Raw genomic sequence first — 18,027 nt, forward strand, 5'->3', positions numbered from 1 at the left:
GCTGATCACAACCACCAGAACTCCAGTTGCAGAGGATCCATCCGGGGCCCTCGTCTGACCTCAGTGGGAATCAGGGACACACATAACACATTACATAATACACACACACATACATACACATACATACATACATACAGGCAAAATGCTTATGGACATAAAATACAATGTATAAATCTGAAAGAGTAAAGTATCTAGAAAATAAGACAACAAAATGAATGCCATAAGAAGAACTCAAACTAGTGACGATTTCAGAAGAGACTGGACTAGGAGCTGGGGATGTAGCCCAACTGGTAGAGGGGTTTCCACAAAAGCACAGATACCCTAGATTAATGCCAAGAACACAGTTAAAAGAAAGCTGTGTTGCTGAAAACGTTTAGCCCCAGCTTGGGAGGAGGGGTAGGGAGTCAGACAGGCAGATCCCTGGGCCTCACTCCCTAGCTAGTCAAGCCTAAATGGTGACCCTTATGCTAAAGGGAGATCTTGCTTCAAAACACAAGGTGGAGGGCTCCTGGTGAATGATGCCTGAGACTGGTCTCTGGTCTCTACATGCACGTGCGTGGGCACACGCACACACACACACATACACGCACACGCACGCACACACATGCACGCACGCATGCACACACGCACACGCGCACGCGCACACACACACACACACGCACATGCACACACGCACGCATGCACGCACACACGCACGCACGCACGCACACACTCACGCACACACGCACACACACACGCACACTCACGCACGCACGCACGCACACACTCACGCACACGCACACGCACACGCACACGCACACGCACGCACGCACACACACAGGCACGTACGCACACACACACACAAGCACACGCACACACACACGCACACACGCACGCACACACGCACACACGCACGCACGCGCGCGCGCACACACACACACACACACACACACACACACACACACACACACACACACACGATACATGGGAAGTTCTTTGAAGTTCATCCTTTTCCATCACTCTCCTTTCTGCCACATGTCAATCACCAGGCGCTTTCTGTAGTCTCTTCAGGATGACTTCTCTCCAGGCCTCTGCTGTCTTCTGTCTGTAACCTTCCTTGCTGGCCTGCTTCTTACCTGTTGGTTCTCAGGCATGGCTGCAATGCTCTTCACTCAGGTCACACCTCAGACCAATGGAATTGGAAACCCTGGAGTGAAGGTGTGGCTACCATGTTCCCACCTTGATGAGAATGGACTGAACCTCTGAACCTGTAAGCCACCCCCATTAAATGTTGTCCTTATGAGAGTTGTCTTGGTCACGGTGTCTGTTCACAGCAGTAAAGCCCTAGCTAAGACCTTCTCCATGTTAAGAATTGCCCCACTTAAAGCCTACAGCCTTTGGTGAGCATGAGGGACCTGGAGGAAGTAGTGTATTTTAAACTTAGAATTGGGTACCTTTCCTTGGCAGAGTTTTCCCTAATTTTTCTAACCTGCATCATTGGTCTTTGCTGCTCAGACCCCCTTGCTTGCTGTTGATTGGTCATGCTCGCCTATCGCTCCTTCCCTGTGTGCTGGGATTCATTTTCTTCCACCTTTAATCAACACAGACTTTACATTTCATGGCCTGGCTCACATCTCCTTTCCAAATCCAGCGTTCCTTTTTCTGTGTGTCACCCCAGATCCCAATGCGGACAGAATCTTGTTGCATCAAAGCAGACCTATTTTTTTTCCCCTACAAATAATTTTTTTTTTTTAAAAAAACCCAAGGCTTTCCACTGGTGGCTGAAAATTTTTGGTTTTATCCTTCTAATTACTCCCAGGTTAAATCTCAGTAATATTTAGGTTAGCATTCACCCTTCCCTGGCTTGGTGACCCCCAGGCAGTCTGAGTATGATGAGATGGTCATGCAAGAGCAAGAGAGAAATTTCTAGAGCTCATGCCATCCATGGGTCCTATGCACCGACCTTCACTGAGGGGAGGTGGTTCCCCCCAGGGCTTGAAGGTCATGGTTTTCAATCTCCTTCCATGTATGACCTCTCTATACACTCAACATGTTTCTTATGCCTCTGTGTAAATTCATGTGCTTTGGGAATGTGAGAACACTGTCAGATTGGGACAACAAGAAGTCTGTGTCACTGCCTGTCCTTTAGGGATCTTATGTAGGGGTGACCTTCAGTGCTTACCAGCAGTACTCCAGCTCCTTCCCGGGCACCATCTTGCTGCGGTGAGTGAGTTATCTGTCCTCCTGATGGGGACTCTCCTGAGCTTACTTGGTGGCATCTCTCCCACCCGGCTTCTCTCACCCAAGGTTGCTCCACTAAAGGGGCAAAGAGTAAAGCTGTTTTTAGACAGTTGCCCAATGCTTTGATTTTGTTCAAAACGTTTTTCCCATTAATTTGAATGACTGAAAAATCTCCTTCTTGGATAATTATCCCCCCTCTTCCTTCCTTCCTTTCTTCCTTCCTTCCTTTCTTCCTTTCTTCCTTTCTTCCTTCCTTCCTTCCTTCCTTCCTTCCTTTCTTTCTTTCTTTCTTTCTTTCTTTCTCTTTCTTCCTTTCTTTCTTTTTCTTCCTTCCTTTCTTTTTCTTCCTTCCCTTCCTTCCTCCCTCTCTCTCTCTCTCTCTCTCTCTTTCTTTCTTTCTTTCTTTCTTTCTTTCTTTCTTTCTTTCTTTCTTTCTTTCTTTCTCCCTTCCTTCTTTCTTTTCTTCCTTCCTCTCTTTCTTTCTTTCTTCCTCTCTTTCTTTCTTTCTTTCTTTCTTTCTCTTTTTCTCTCTCTTTCTCTCCTCCTTCCTTCCCTTCCTTCCTTCTTTCCTTTCTTCCTTCATTCCTTCCTTTATCTCTCTCTTTCTTTCTCTTTTCTCTCTCTTTTGTTCTTTCTTTCTTTCTCTTCCTTCCTTTCTTTCTCTCTTTCCTTCCTTTCCTTCATCCTTCCTATCTTTCTTTCTCTCTTCCTCTCTTTCTCTCTCTTCCTTCCTTCCTTCCTTTCTCTCTTTCTCTCTATCTTTCTTTTTTCAGTTAATTTATAAACTACAGTAGTCCTCCAAGCTTTAGCCTTGTTAGCATCCTAATAACTCTGCCAAATTTCAGAAAGTCAAACATTTTTGCTTTAGGTAAATTATGTTTTATGTCTTCCATCAATTGCAAATAGGGCTTTGTTTTGTTGGTGTTAGTGTGTATCTGTCTTCCCCTGAAGGATATCCGTGGACATCACAGACGCATGGTAAAAGGCAGCAGCCCCATCTATGTTACAGCACCTGCGACACATGATAGCATTTATCATTCTGAGTCTTCATTGTCACCTTACCTGTGAGCCCGGAGCCTTTCTGTCATCATCTCAGGAGAGACCCTTCTGGCGACACTCGTAAGTGCTCAATTTATCAATAAACAAATACTTATTGAGTGCCACTTTGTGTAAGACACTGGGCTGGTTAGTGGGAATTGCATTGATCAATCTAGATCCAAGACTTTGATGGAGCTTGTGTCTAGCAGAAGCGGGGGGGGCGGGCAACTTACAGCGCGATGAAGTTAGCAGTCACCGGCTCTGCTGTTTGCCCTCGGTGCTTTCTACTTTTGGGGGCATGTGACCAGGGTCTCTGGCTTATCTTCTGAGGAAGGACCCCCTTGGACATAAATAAGTAAATGCTAAGTAGGAAATGATATTTGAGTGGAGTGAGAAAGAGGCTTGCTCTGTCAGGGAATATAAGAAAATTCAGGAAGAGGCAGGGCCAGGACTGCAGCTTGTTCGAAATGCAACGTGAACATTTGGCTTGAGGACTGAGAAAGAGCGAGCTGGGGAGAGAAGCGTCTCTGTGGCGAGCTGGTGAGTGGACCGGAAGCAGGCCAGGCATTTTCATGTTTATTAAATAAATCTAGCAATAAATGGGCTTGGAGGAAAGAGGAGACTTTGACTTCTGCTCTGAGTTAAGCCCCACAGTTGCCTAGAATCTGTGGCTGTGGACTACTGACTCATTCCATCCTGCATGCTGCAATCACAAACCAGAGGCAAGGCTGGAGGAAGGAGAGGGAAGGTATCCAGCTGCTCTGGTGGGAAACCCAGATGACCACATCTCCTCTGCAGTTGAACCCTCACAGATCTCCTTCCCTTGACCATTTCTTTACCCATCAGTGCCTTCCAGAAGAGCCAATGCTTGCTGGGGCTGGGGTCGGGCATTCCCATAGACTGTGTCTAGTACCAGAGCACAGCCAGAGGTCTGCTGAAGGACAGTGCTGACTGGAAACCTGGCCAGGAGGACTTTGACAAGCCCTTAATCTCATCTTATCGGGGAGCATTTCTTCAGGATGGTCCCAGGGATGCTTTCCCTTCCCTGATGCAGAAAAAAGAAAGCACAACTGACGTAACTCAGGGCTCACAGGTACCAAGCAGGAAGGTCAACCCAGGACCACTGCTCTGAGTCACTAAGCCAGAGGTCTTCGAAGAGTCGTGGGTTGTGCACAGTGGGTTTGGCTGGTGGCAGCCATCCAATTGGAACGAGGATGCTGCCCTCCCCCCCACCCCCGTTCTTCCATCGCTCTAATAAAAGTCAGATGGGGGAACTGATCAGATTGCTCTCTTGGCCCGGACCCCCTTTAAATCAAACAGAGGTCTATTTTGGCTCTCTATGTTAAGCAGACCCAGAGACCTGACATTTTGTGTTTATTTGAAATGATAAGCTTAATCACGAGCAAAATGTTAAGAGATGATAGAAATGGCCACAGTAAGGTCACATCATGTCCCTGCCAAACACAATACAGCCTCTCACCCCCGCCAGGTTGCCAAGCCCTGCCACAGGGGGCCCGGAGGCGCTGGCAAATGGGGACCAGAGTCTGTCTATGTGATAATTAGTCCATGGTACTCGGCAGAGCCTGCCAAAACTGCCATATGGTAGTTTTATGACCTGGACTGCTGTTATCTCTAGAGAAAGCTAACATCGTAATCTCATTTCCTCGTTATCTGTGATGAGAACTTGAACCTTCCACAGGGCAAACAGGCCAGAGGGTGAGGAAGCCAAGGAGTCCAGAGCCCGAAGACAACACTGCTGAACTGAAAGAGGTATGTGTTACTGCTAACAGTGGTTACCCTCGAAGGTGTCCTAGGGGCTTCTCTGAAACCTGATGTGTGCTGTATATGGACTCTATTACCAGACTAGAACCCCTGACATGGGAAGGCAAGCAGGGTTGACCTCCAGAAATGTCACAGCCAGGATCCTATTTCTCTTATCGTTGTATACTTTACAAACAGATAGGGCAAGCTATTTTTTTAGATGTATTTATTTTATTGTTTTTATTTATGTGTAGGTATGCATGTCTCTGTGTATATATGCACACAACACACAGTGAATGTCTGTGGAGGCCCAGGGGCATCAGAGACCTTCCTGTTTGAATCACAGGTGTTTGCAGACCACCTGATGTGAGACCTGGGGGTGACATTTCAGTTCTCTAGAAGAATAGACTATGCTCTTTATAGCTTGACCATCCCTCCAGGCCCTGGCCCAGAATCTTCTATCAAAAATTTCTAGAGGTATGATAGACAATGAGTTCCCCAAAGCATTTTATTGAGTGGGTCAGCTTCAAGATAATCCACATCATTATCACTAAGAAAGAACTCCAAAATGGAGGAGAAAGGCTGTGTGTGATCCCTACGTCCATGTACCGTGTCTTTGCATGTTTCATCTCCTGCTTAATGAGGGGTGCTGTAGAAGAGGCAGCTGCCAAGGCTGGAATGGCTGTGGGCTCCCAGATGTGAGACAGAACCCAACCATCTCAGACGCTCTCGGAGTTAATTTCTCTCGTGAGATTTGGGGTAGAGGCTGCCCACTGCTCTGTTCCTCACATTGACTCTTCCCTTTCTTCTTCTTTCAGGATAACGAGGAGGCCAGCTAAAGGTAACACTTGATAGCCATGTGTTGGTAAGACGCCTGTGATTATCGGAGTGTTGAGAAAGAGAAACGCAGAGGTGGAGCCATCTCTTCTGTTGACTCCCAAATGTCTACTGGCAGGATCCAGGGAAATCCTCCCCCATGCCATTGTTTGTGTTCTTACTTACATATATCTGTATTTTATTTGTAGTTGATTCAAGTTCTTATGTCAAATGAGAGAAGTAAGCTATTTCAGTTTAAGATCATCTTCTCTATCTTGATGTATTTTTGAGTTCCAAGAGGCTGCCCAGAAGCCAGATGTGGGGTCTTTGTTATAATATTCTGTCTATTGCAGTCTTCTGTAATGGAGTATTCAATGTTCCCACGGAATTCCTGCATTTTTGTCTCTCACTCTCTGTGTGTATAAAGGTTATCTGTTAATATAATCTGTCTACATGGATCTACATTTGTATGCACACATTCTTAACATTTTATATCACCATCACAGGATACACATGTATCCTTTGAATTTGAGTTCTTATTTCTCATAATCTTTATATATATATATATATATGCTTAAATCAAGGTCAAACTGTTACGCAACGCACAAGACATATTTTAAAGGCATGATGTCACAAGCTTTGATTCCCATGCATACCTGGTGTGACCCATGCTTAGTCAAGTAGATGGCCATCAGCTGCTGGGTGACAAAGAGTGTTGTCCAGGAAGCCTCACAAACACGCACATGCTGGCCAGTTCACGAGGACAGAGTCCTGTCCCGGTGCCAAGAGATGGGCTTGGCACAGGGACAAGGTCAGAGTGTCCACATTCACAGGAGTTCCCAGGCAGAGCCACAGCCTTCCCCTCATCCATCTTGCGCATGGTCACTCTTATCAGTTGATCATGTCAGGCTGTTTGCTACAGAGTTAGCCTGATTGTGTGAACCAGATCACATGACCTTCCATAAATCACTCTCATCATCCCTCGCTATTTTGAAAGCCGATGAAACGGCTGGCTCTCGGCTCCTTGCTTTGTATGCAAATGATGAATTATAGATAGAAGGAAGGGGAAGGTTGTCTCTGGCTTGCTGGCTTGCAGGGAGCGGATGAGAGGAACCTTGCTGCTGCTCTCAAGTATTTATTGTGACATTGCTGAGAAAAATTTAAACCCCAAAGACTCCAGTTCTCTTGGGACATTGTTAGCCTTCTGCAGGAATTATTAAAATGTACAGAACTGTAGAAGCTGTGCTTTATAATAATTAATCAGGGTCTGTTGATTAATAAAGCTCATATTTTAGTCTCGATGATTCAGGGGATCATCCGAAGGACGGTTTTCTTGTCACTTTGATTAAGAAACCCAACTTTGTGGTGGAGAGGAGAGGAGAGACGGTTGTGCTTCCTCCAGCCCCCCATAAAATAAATATTGAATGAGAATATTAACTCCTTAACCTTGGCAACAATTTGTAATTTTCATAAGGGGGAAAAACTCGTGTATTCAGCAAATAAATCGCTGTGGGGATTTCAGGAAAACAAATTGGAGAGAATGAAGAATGCTGCCATATGAATTCTGTCACTTTTATGGGCCAGAGTGATTAATTTGTTTGTTTGGGTCCCTCAATTAAGGCCACAAACAGAGTGAGGTGTCGGGAGCAAGTTAGCAGTATCGTCTGGCACGGAGCAGTCAACTGCCGTGGAGAAGCAGAGGCTTGAGTGGCTGCCCATAACCTTGAGCCTTAGCACCACACCAGGCCCACCCTACCTGGGGTTAGCGTCTGATGTCCCTCTATTAATAGTTCTAAGCTTGTTTTTACTGATAACCCTTTTCACTGCCCAGCTACGCTGGAGAAGCCTGGGTTAGAGTTAGCAGGGCCATCCCGATATTTTCCTGGGCTATCTAATTATTTTGAACTCAATTTGATGAGATGTAGAAAAGAAATAAACCCATGAGCCATTTACCTTGCTAGAGAGATGGCTCCCTTTGTCTGTGAAAATCAAAATCAAAATCAAAATAATAATGAAGAAGAAGGAGAAGAAGAAGAAGAAGAAGAAGAAGAAGAAGAAGAAGAAGAAGAAGAGGAAGAGGAAGAGGAAGAGGAAGAGGAAGAGGAAGAGGAAGAGGAAGAGGAAGAGGAAGAAAGAGGAAGAAGAGGAAGAAGAGGAGGAAGAAGAGGAGGAAGAAGAGGAGGAAGAAGAGGAAGAAGAGGAAGAAGAGGAAGAAGAGGAAGAAGAGGAAGAAGAGGAAGAAGAGGAAGAAGAGGAAGAAAGAAGAAGAAGAAGAAGAAGAAGAAGAGGAAGAGGAGGAAGAAGAAGAAGAAGAAGAAGAAGAAGAAGAAGAAGAAGAAGAAGAAGAAGAAGAAGAAGAAGAAGAAGAAGGAAGAAGAAGAAGAAGAAGAAGAAGAAGAAGAAGAAGAAGAAGAAGAAGAAGAAGAAGAAGAAGAAGGAAGAAGAAGAAGAAGAAGAAGAAGAAGAAGAAGAAGAAGAAGAAAGGGAAAAAAAGCCAAAGCATTAGAGGCCAGCACCAAAACCCTTGTGTTTTTAATTTTGCAGTCACCTGGGGCCCGGAGATGTATTCCTGCCCCTCTTTGACCTTCCACACTGCTACCCAGAGGATAATGTGGAAATATTTGCCAGTGTATATATCAAGCTTACTGTTTTCCAGGCCAGCTCAGCTTAACACTTACTGCCCGGGGACCCTGGATAATCCGTGCTTTGTTTACAAGTTTTATTTGTTCTTGCAGGCCCCCAGGCCATCTGTCTATAGGGACTGCAGATTTAAGGCTCATTTCAATTTTACTCTAACATTGACTTTTTTTGTATCGGTGTGTTAGTGGCATGCTAAGAAGAGAGAGAGAGGGAGAGAGAGAGAGAGAGAGAGAGAGAGAGAGAGAGAGAGAGAGAGAGAGAGAGAGAGAGAGAGAACGTATTAGTGTGTTAGTGGCATGCTAAGGAGAAAGGCAACTGAAACAGATATGTTTCATATTTCTCTCAGAAGAAAATGAACAAAGGACAGAGAAAATGACCTTTCAAGTGAGTGGGAAGATCTAGAATTTTCTGCAGTTCCTTGTTGTCATATCTACCTGGCATTGCCCCTTTCCAGAAAGATGGCCTCAACCAACTTCCGTTATATCTTTAAGTCTGACTTCTGGTTTGAAACGTAAGGCTTTCGTCAAGCTCTGCCCCTTAGGCTCAATGTTGTGATGAAAGGAATCACATATAAAAGCGTTGGTCCTAATGCTTGGCACAGATTCAAGTATTTAAAAATACAGGGAAATGCTGATGGTGGTGAAGGGGCCATGGTGATACAGAAGGAAAGAAGACAGAAAGGACAGAAAGACAAGAGGCCAACAAGGGAGTTAGCATCCAGGGCAACAGGCAGAGTATCAAGAATAGAGGCAGGAAATTGGCTCTGAGTCTCAGGAGGCAGAAGAAAGTGATGGGTGAAACATGTCTCTAGATGGACCACGATAGAGCCAGAAGAGGGCCAGACCTGCACCTCTGGCTTCTTCTTTTCAGTTACGCATCATTCAGGTGAACACAGTCTTCGTCAAATGCTGGAAGAGAACACCGTTGAGGAGCTTGTGAAGAGCGAGGAACGGACATAGTCAGGATGTCAAGACAGCTGACAGAAGTACCAAACAGCAGGCAGGGGAGGGCCTCTGATGTCACTCTCATAGATGAGCCGGATCTATCTGGCTTTCTGGGAAGGTTCTTGGAGACCAACCATGGGGCAAACCGATCCCGGGATGACATCAAAGGCTTGATTTTGGTTAAAGGAGAATAAACAATGGGTAAAGAGACAAACCAATGTCCCAAGAGAGCCGTCTCCTGGGCGTACACAGCCCGTGCTCAATCAGTGTCCCACCAGTGCTCTAGACTGAGTCACCAATGAGAGCCATCTCCTGGGTGTACATAGCCGGTGGTCAATCAGTGTCCCACCAGTGTTCTAGACCGAGTCACCAATGAGAGCCATCTCCTGGGTGTACATAGCTGGTGTCAGTCAGTGTCCCACCAGTGCTCTAGACCAAGTCACCAATGAACTCCTGCACTGCTGAGATTATAGGTTCCTGCTGCCATGCCTGGCGTTTACTTTGGTCCTGAGGCTCTGAACCAGGCCTTCTTGCTTGCACACCGAGCACTTTGTCAACCGAGCCATCTCTCCCAACCCCTTAAAAGTTATTTTTGAAGGTCAACAATAATAAATTTTTTTAAGAAAATCGTGAATATGTGGTGGAATTCTACATTAAAATAAGCACTGTTCACTTTTATTTAGTTTGCAGGGCTGGGAATCAAACTGTTGCCTGTTTTTGTGTATGGGAAGAGACCTCCCTCTTCAGAAAAGGGACCTGAGTGTCTGCATGTGAAGTCTGCTGAAGGCAATTCCCTTTTTGTCACAGAAAGAAAGCTTTGGGGGGAAAGCACCATCCAAGACAGGTTCCCACCACCTTGAAACTGTTCTTGGCTACCTATCAGGCACCTCTGATGCCCTCTTCCACCTCCTGGCCCTCTTCTTTAGAGGCGATTGACTTACGTTCCCCCTTAGAAATGGCTCTTCCCTTTTGCAGTTCACGGAGTTGTTTTGACGGCCTGGTAAGATGGTTAATGTAAACCTCTTTCAACAGCATGGAGCTCAGGATTGCATTAGAAATGCTAATTTTCAGAGTTCTCCTTTCTTTCTTAACAACATAGTTCAAGTGATGCTTAAAATAATGGATTTACCATTGTTAAATCATCCTTTAATTGTTATAAAATTTAGAGTATTGTCATTTTTGATCAATATATAAAGCTTTGGTTAATATCCGTGTATGTACATGTGTGCTGCTCTGGATAAATTACCAGAAGCGAATGATTTATTATTTTTGTTGTATATTCGGAGGACGTGAATGATTTTAAGCCTCTTTATCTCAAACTTGCTTTCAGATAAAGAATAAACCATTTTATACTTCCAATTGTCACATAAGATAACAGCTTTCAGTAGTGTGTACTATGCCTTACTCATTCTAACTTTTTTCTATAGCAAGACATTTTATTCTTTTAATTTATATTTATTTATTTACACATCAAACACTATCTCCTTTGGCCCCCTTCACAGAGACCTTCTCCATCTCCCCCCTGCCCTTCTCCTCTAAGAGGATGCTCCCCTCTGAGTAAATCCCCACCCTGGTGCATCAAGTTTCTGCCTGGGTGGGCACATCTTCTCCCACTGAGGCTAGACAAGGCAGCCCTTTTGGGAATTGAAACCACAGTGGGGCTATAGATTTAGGGAGAGCTCCGCTCCAGTTGTTGGGGGTTCACATGGAGACTGAGCTGCATGTCTGCTACATATGTTCTGGGGGTGTTGTTCCAGCCCGTGTGTGTTCTTTGGTTGTTGGTTCCATCTCTATGAGTTCACGGAGGTCCGGGTTAGTTGATTCTGTCGGTCTTCCTATGGTTTTTCCATCCCCTTCAGGGCTTTCAATCCTTCCCCCAACTCTTCCATAAGAGCCCCAACCTCCATCCAATGTTTAGCTGTGGGTATCTGCATCTGTTTCAGTCAGCTACTGGCTAGGAGAGGACAGTTATCCTAGGCTCCTGACTGCAAGCAGTATCATTAACAATGTCAGGGACTGGTCCATGGGATGGGTTTCAAATTGGGCTGGTTTTTGGTTGGACACTCCTTCAGTCTCTGCTCCATCTTTGTCCCTGCATTTCTTTTAGACAGGACAAATTTTGGGTGAAAAGTTTTGTGGGTGGGTTAGTGTTTTTATTCCTCCACTGGGGATCCTGCCTGGCTACAGGAGGTGGCTTCTTCAGGTTCCATGTCTCTACTGTTAAGCAGCTCTGCTAAGGTCACCCACTCCTGGGAGCTGCCCCCACCTCAGGTCTCTGGGACTTTCTAGAGATTCTCCCCACTCCCAACCCTCAGCAGTTACAGATTTCCAGTCATTCTCCTGGCCCTCTGGGTCTCTCGCCTTTCTCTCTGAACCAAGCCATTTTATATTGAAGCAATTTCCTTATTTTGTGGGTAGAGTCCTTTCTCCCCTGGTATCAGTGAGAAGTACTATTGCACACAGCTCCACGGTATCTTTGAAGGTACGATGACTCTGGCCTGCGGCAGTGTGATGCCCAGGAATGTCTTGAGTGGAAAGCAGGACTCAAGGACGTCTCCCTGGCAGCTCAGAGGCTCTGAAGTTGAGACCCAGTTCCTGAAGCTGTACCAGCATGGAGCTAACACCTAGGGCATAGGGAGTTCCACAAGCCATGCATATCCACCCAGCCATGGGTCCTTTCTGCAAGAGGCAGTGTGCTCACCTGCTTGCACTGGACTTGCCTGCGTCTTTCCCACAGAGGCTGTGCATGGCCCTATAACATGGTAATAAATTACCTTCTTGCTACAATCAACCCAATTATGTCACCACGGTTTGCAGAGAGACCCCTCATGTTTCCATACACTGTCTCCTACCCCTCTCCATCTACCTTCTGAGTAGAAACCCGACCCTTCTTTGTTTAAATGTTGTTACCGAGTTTCAGAATCGTTTTATACACGTCCCGATCGACTGGATCTTATATGATCCATCCCTCTCCAGGGAAGATACTGTTCTTTCCCAACAGGAGATGAAGTCCGAGGCTCTCATCTGTGGTTATGGCTCTTGGGCTAAAGTGTGATTCCCTTCTTTCTGTCCGCTCGGCCTGTATCACAGGTGACATTTTATGTGTAAGTTACATATGCTGCACAGTTTCCTAAAGACTTCCTATGCCTGGTTGACCTTAAACTACAAAAATCCAAGAGACAGCCCAGCAATGAATGGAGGAAAACATCCTTGTAGAGGAAGGCATGCCCTCACTAGACGACATCTCTCTAGTAAGAGGTAGAGCTGGACTGGCGAGCCAGGACACCTAATTCCAGAGACATAGCTTATACCTTATTTCCGTATTGATCCAATGTCTCTAAATCCTATACAACCCTAAGAAAAATGATCACATAGACTGACACACAAAATTATAAATTAATTCCTACCAACACCTGTCTGCTATTGGGCGTGGTTGTTTTTAAGGTGTGTGTGAGCGAGCCTAGCATGTCACACTCTGTATAGTTCAATCAAGTTCAAACTTTTCTGTCGATCTCTGCTATAGCTTATTAAAATGAGGCAGTGGGGAAAGCTGAGGAGGGGGTCACTCACTTGTGGTGGGTTTCATTGACTAATGCCGGTGCCAGCGTTGGCTTCTGCTCTGTTCCTTTTCTCAAAGTGCTAATAGCAAGATTCTGTCCCCACAACCCTATTACTGGTGGCAGTGGGTATAATCAAGTAGGGCCTGCAGGATAAGTCAAAAGATTAAATTAAGTTGGGATTTGAATCCCCACTAAACAAGAATCAAACAAAGATTAGATTTCTGGACCCCAGTCTCAGAATGGCTTTCAAGGGCTCCTCTCAAACAACAACAAAAATATATCATTATTCACTTCGACCATGACCATGGGCATGTTAAAGGAAATGCAGACAGAGAGAGATGAGGGAGGCCAAGGACCGGCCCGCGATGGAGCTGAGTTCTGCATCCCCAGAGTGATCGCGACTCCCAGAGCTTGTTTGTTTCCTGACCCACTCAGGAGAAGGCAGACATTGAAATCACACCCAGTAACACAGAAAGCGGAGGGTCTAAGAGAGACCCACCACCCTGCCCTTCACCTGTCTGCATTCAAGTTCAGTTAACATAAGGCTTTTTGAGGTTTGGAAGAGCCAGTAAGTAAACAATTAAAGAAAGTGTCCGTTTGGGTAAGAGTACTTTACTGTCAAGTAAAGATGGGTTGTAGGAATGCTTTTTCTCTTCCTTGGGTTTTCCTTCATTCTTTTTGTTTGTTTGTTTGTTTTTTGTTTTGGAGATCTACTGTCCTCAACTATATGTGTCATTGTGAAATTAAATACAATTGACTGTTTTTCTATTGTACCAGCAGGTCTTAAATGGTGATTTCCTGAATTTGATTCTCTGAACACAAAGGTTACCACTTTAACTCTTTTTAAACATGCATTGCTAAATCTTTCATTCCCTTTCCCTCTCCTCCCAGCTCCACTTGCTGCCCAGCCCAGCCCACCCAGTGCTCGCTCTATTTAATTACCACCGCTGCTTATGTACAGATAGAAATGTGTAGGCGCAACCTTCTGATTCCATCTAGTGCTGCTGTGTGTATGATTTTAGAGCTGACCTCTTGGGATCATTTAGAGATGGATGACCCTGGGGGTGGCTGCTCTTCCTCTCTCAGCAGTCATTATTCATCAGTAGCCCTTTATCTAGGGATGGAGCCCGCCCCCACCCCCCATTCATGTTACCATCTTAGCCAGTGTTGTGATTGCTTGGATCTTCTTTGGGTGACCATATTGTTGAAATTTCTTGGCTGCCACTTCCCTGTCATATCTACAAAGACACATCTTGTAGCAGATGACATGGTCTCCTGATTCTTACAATCTCACTACAGTCTCTTCTAAGGTGTTCCCTCAGCCTTAGAGATATTCAGATCGTGTTGTACGTACGCCAGTTGGGGCTGGCCTCCTACACTCAGTTCTTCTCTGCAGTTTGGCCAGTTGTGGATTTCAGCAATGATCTCTGTCTGCTGCAAAAAGAAGCATTTTGGAGAAGGGATGAAAGCTTTCAGTGTAATCTCTAGCAGTGTTCTAGATACTTATCCTCGCACCCAAAGACTGATTCTTGACAGCAAGTCACAATCTAGATGATTTCCACGACAATCACACTTTGTAAAGAAAACGGTCAAATGGACAATAAAATATGTAAATGGGTTGTTCGGGTTGCCTTATTCACAAGAAAAATGGAACAATTTAGATTTTTTTTCATAGTCAGGCAATCGAATATCGCTGGTGGTTCTTCCAATTGGAAGTGTTTGCTTCGGTTCCTCCATTTCTCCTGATTCCTGGATGAGTCAAATGCTTCCCGGGCATGGGTTCATGCTACCTCAATGTCTTTGCTCTGGGGATTTCACTCTTATTATGGTCCTCGGCATGGGGCTTAATTACCTCACAAGGGTGGGGAAATAGCCAATGTCCATATTTCTATATATCAGTAAGCTTCAACAGCAGATGGAATCTGCCAACATCAAAAGTCTGTCCATTCTAGAATGTGTCAGTCAGTAGTAGCTATTACTAAAATGTGTCCCTAACATCCAGATAACAGCTCACGAAGCAGAGTCACCTCTCAGACGAGGAGACAAGAGATGTCATAGAGGGGTGGATGGAGAGAGCCACAGATAAGACTCCCCCTTCTCAATACTGGAGACATTTGTGGTTCATACCCTAATGGCCTGACCTCATGTTCCCAGTGAAAAGCTCATTTTATAGTAGACTTTTTGTCCTCTGCCTTTCTGTCCTCTTGACAAGTAAGGAAAAATTCTCCCTTTGCTAGAAGTCGGCATCCATTTTACTTGTGGGGAGTGTTATGGTTTTTTTTGTTTGTTTTTTTTTTCCTGTTCAGTAACATGGCTACTCATGTTCCGAGTTGCAGTGTCCATTCCTGCGTGTGAATAGATATGCATACCTGTGCCGTAGAGTGCACGTGGAGATCAGAAGACAATCTGGGTTGTCAGTCTGTCTGTGTCTCTCATCTTGTTTCAGCCAAGGCCTCCTGGTTGTTCGCTACTGCATAGGCCAGAGCAGCTGGCCTGAAAACTCTGGGAATGCTCCTGTCTCAGCTTCCATGGGGGTGCTGGGGTTACAGGCGAGCACCACCACTGACTTCTAATGGGATGATGCTGTGTAGGGCTTGGAGGTCCAGTCCTCATGCTTACACAGAGCGCTTTACCCACAGAACCATCGGCCCAGCCCTCTGCTCTTAATTTCTGGTGCCATCACGTCTAATCAATTTCAGGGTTAGCAAGTACCAGTTTCCACATCGCCCCTTGGCCTGATAGAGTGATAACAGCCCAGCTAGACGAAAGGATTCCATCTCACAGCAGGAGCTGGCTCATCTCTGTGGTCTTGCTTCCTGTGCTGTTTGCTGTCTGGTCCTACAGTTTTCCCTTTATTGGATGCCTAGTTATACATTCTTCTTGTAAGCTCTCTCTCCCATACTCTTTTCTTGCTTCACACGGGCACAATGGGCACCGAGCATCTCTGCCGTTACCACCTGAAGACGTCACATGTGCAGAAGAACAACAAAGATCCTTTCCACTTGGGGACACTTCCCTTGTGTGTCCCAAATTAAAAATAATGGTGAAGGCTGACTTCTGGGTGCTTTTCCTATGCAGTCACTGTGCAAAGTGCCATGTGCACATTCTTTAGAGATGAGGGAGCAGACAGAGGGACTAAGCAGGCTATAAATTGGAGATGGATGGTGTCCACAGGACTCCAAACAAACGGAGCCAGGTCCCAGGTGTCTCATCCCCTGAAGAGTTTTAGTTCACTGATGTTCCCAACTCAAAACAAAGCTGCGGTCACAGGAGCAGCTAGGGGATACTTGCAGTTGGCCATGCACTCTGCTATTGAAGTGTCCTTTGAACCTCTAAGCCCATCCATAGGTACACATTACATCATCTGCCAGGAATGCACCTTCCCACTCTTCCTGTCCCCTTAGCCCCCGCCCGCCTGTCACTATCACCACTCTGGCCTCTGTTGCTGGAAGAGTCTGTTCAGAGAAAGCACTCTGACAAGCTCATCTGATGTGTTCCCCGATTCCAGCCACCGATTAGCCCTTAATTTTCCTCCGGGCTCTAAGTGCCAGAAATTATATTCCTGTGGTTTCTTGCGCATTATGTCACCCTGTTAGAATGCAAATCCCCGTGACCCCCTTGTTCACCTCAGTATTCCCGTACATGTAACTGTTTCTGACACAGCGCAGATGCTCGCATTTGCCTAACGCATAAACAGAAGAATGCATTTTTACTAGCTTACAACTCATGCACTCACGGCCCCTGATTGTCGCCTGTGTGACAGTTGTTAGGTGGCTTTTCTGAGTACAGTTCCGTTACTTCACCTGGAAGATGGGGACAGACACAGTCTTTCACTGAGGTAGCTTTTAGATTTCCAGGAAGCAGTGTGCAAGGACCATTTAAGACTAATTGGAGTCAGGGTTCTGCAGGAGGGGAGGGGAGGGGAGAAGGGAGTCCCCCTTCTGTTTGGTCTTTATTCATCAACTATTTAAACAGCCTCCCCTTCACTCCACTCTCGGCACAAAAATACAAAATTGTACAGTCATGGATTTCAAAGGAGGATTTAAAAAACTACTAGAAATTTAATAGATTTGGAAACTGGGAAGAATATACAAAATTAGATCTTCAGCATCCTGTATTGATGTAAATTTACAATGTTAGGATTCTTTGGCTCTAAGTTGAATTCCATATCAAACAAACTAAAGCACAAAAATATACTCACTTCACTAAAACAGCCAGGACAGTCTGGCAGGGCCGATCCGTCAGCTCAGAGGCGTTGGCAGCCTGTGCCTCTCTCTACTTCTCAGCTCTGCTTCCCTGACTTGGCGTCACCGGCTTCACACCGAGGTCGGTTGGTCACGTCTCTTCTCAAGCTCCCTCTCTGATGACAGATACTCTGCCTTTCAGCTAAAAGTGTCCATAGACTGAGAGACGGAGAGCACAGGTTTCTCCTTGTTCCCAGTAAGAGTTTCCAAACAGTGGCTAGCTGGCCTGGCTCTGGCCCAGGATCCATGGACATTGAAGCAACCAGGGAGGGAGGGAGGGAGGGAGGGAGGGGGAGAGGGAGAGAGGGAGGGGGAGAGGGAGAGGGGGGAGAAGGAGAGAGGGAGGGAGGGAGAGAGGGAGAGAGGGAGAGAGGGAGAGAGAGAGGTGTTTTTGATGGGCCAGGACTGGTGGATGTATTGGAGCCTTAAGTCAACAGTAGACTCCACCGTTTGCCCTGAGTCAGGAGGAGGAGCCGCTCCTGTAAAAACTGAGGGCCATTATAACCAAAAGGGAAATTTGGAAAGGGGGCCACAGAAGACATTCAGCTGTTCCCTTGGCTTAGAGGAGTGGAGAGACTGCTCACTTGGTCAAGTTCTTGACACACATCTTGAGGGCCTGGGTTAGTGTCCTCAGCACCAGTGTAAGATGAGAATGATAGCCTGCAGTCCTGGAACCAGGGAGGCAGAGACAGGAGTTTATCTGGAGTCTGATGGCTGGCTAGTCTAGTTGAGTTGGTAGGCACCAAGTTCACGCACAAGCGCACTCGGACATACATGTTTATATTAGAGAGAGAGAGAGAGAGA

The 18,027-nt window shown here is 45.8% G+C and overlaps 2 long non-coding RNA genes across 3 annotated transcripts in view; one reads left to right on the forward strand and one right to left on the reverse strand.

Annotated features, from left to right (window-relative positions):
- Positions 1–17,532, reverse strand: part of Gm34112 — a 43,728-nt gene extending 26,196 nt beyond the window's left edge. The window contains exons 1-3 of one of the 2 annotated variants that reach the window (XR_003953970.1): positions 17,181–17,523; positions 12,990–13,122; positions 11,563–12,498 (exon numbers count right to left, since the gene is read on the reverse strand). This is a non-coding gene — a long non-coding RNA (predicted gene, 34112). Of the gene's footprint in view, positions 1–2,161; positions 2,296–11,562; positions 12,499–12,989; positions 13,123–17,180 lie in introns of those variants that run through there. The other variant, XR_375316.4, reaches the window with a different exon arrangement.
- Positions 1–18,027, forward strand: part of Gm14249 (predicted gene 14249) — a 42,924-nt gene that overhangs the window by 15,526 nt on the left and 9,371 nt on the right. Inside the window, exons 2-4 of the long non-coding RNA NR_166520.1 lie at positions 3,172–3,339; positions 4,958–5,028; positions 5,838–5,860. This is a non-coding gene — a long non-coding RNA (predicted gene 14249). The remainder of the gene's footprint in view (positions 1–3,171; positions 3,340–4,957; positions 5,029–5,837; positions 5,861–18,027) is intronic.

Source organism: Mus musculus, chromosome 2 (assembly GCF_000001635.26).
Source record: "Mus musculus strain C57BL/6J chromosome 2, GRCm38.p6 C57BL/6J".
NCBI lineage: Eukaryota > Metazoa > Chordata > Mammalia > Rodentia > Muridae > Mus > Mus musculus.